Source organism: Sinocyclocheilus rhinocerous, unplaced genomic scaffold (assembly GCF_001515625.1).
Source record: "Sinocyclocheilus rhinocerous isolate Xijiao unplaced genomic scaffold, SAMN03320098_v1.1 scaffold943, whole genome shotgun sequence".
NCBI classification, from domain to species: Eukaryota; Metazoa; Chordata; class Actinopteri; order Cypriniformes; family Cyprinidae; genus Sinocyclocheilus; species Sinocyclocheilus rhinocerous.
This window is the reverse complement of record NW_015626129.1, coordinates 523,677-524,680: the sequence shown is the minus strand read 5'-3', so window position 1 is coordinate 524,680 and position 1,004 is coordinate 523,677. Positions and strand designations below refer to the sequence as shown.

The 1,004-nt window shown below is 36.0% G+C and overlaps 1 pseudogene; it reads left to right on the top strand.

Annotated features, from left to right (window-relative positions):
• Nucleotides 1–1,004, top strand: part of LOC107711056 (sodium- and chloride-dependent GABA transporter 2-like) — an 11,842-nt pseudogene that overhangs the window by 3,451 nt on the left and 7,387 nt on the right.

Genomic DNA, 1,004 nt, shown 5'->3' with positions numbered 1-1,004 from the left:
GGGGGTAGGTTCAAGCGCCCCCCCCCCACACACACACACACACACACACACACACACACACATACACATAACACTCATCTCACCCACTCGGACACACACTTCATCCCTCTCACACATATGTACTTACCTGGCCCCCTCTAGATATTGATTGATTTTTGTGGTTTAAAATCAAATATGTTTGTATGTAGAATGATGAGGTAAATACGTTTTAGTGGACGCATATACCCCCCAACACGTATGTATTCTCTATTTTTAACAGGAGTGCCAAGAGGAGATAAAGTGGAAGTTTGTAAGGGACATTGGTCCAGCGTAGTACAGAGTCACCGTGGGTTATTCTGTGGGGAGGTGACAGGGCCTGCCTTTCTCCAGATGGACAGTAAAAATCAACAGAATGCCATCAAAGACTGCCTGGGGGGAGAATCGGATGATCTATTAGAGCAAGGAGTCTCTCTGTGTACTCTATGTATGTATGTATGTGTGTGTACTGCATGTCAAGAACCGTTTATCTGATCATTCAACTGTTCATTCAGCTGCTCAGACTTTATAATATTTGGAACATATCTTTTGTTTAAACACTACCAGTCAAAAGTTTTTGAACCTTAAGATTTTTAATGTTTTTAAAGAAATCTCTTGTGCTCACCAAGCCTGCATTTATTTGATCCAAAGTACAGCAAAAACAGTACAATTTTAAAATATTTTTAAAATAACTTTTTTCTATTTGAACCTATTTTCTATATTTCTATTAAAATGTAATTTATTCCTGTGATTTCAAAGGTGACTTACTCCAGTCACATGATCCTTCAGAAATCATTCTAATATTCTGATTTGCTGCTCAAAAAACATTTATTATTATTATTATTATTATTGTGTTGTTGTTGTTGTAAACAGCTGAGTAGAATTTTTTCAGGTTTCTTTGATGAATAGAAAGTTCAGGAGAACAGCATTTATCTGAAATAGAAATATTTTGTAACATAATAAATGTCTTTATCATCACTTTTGATCAA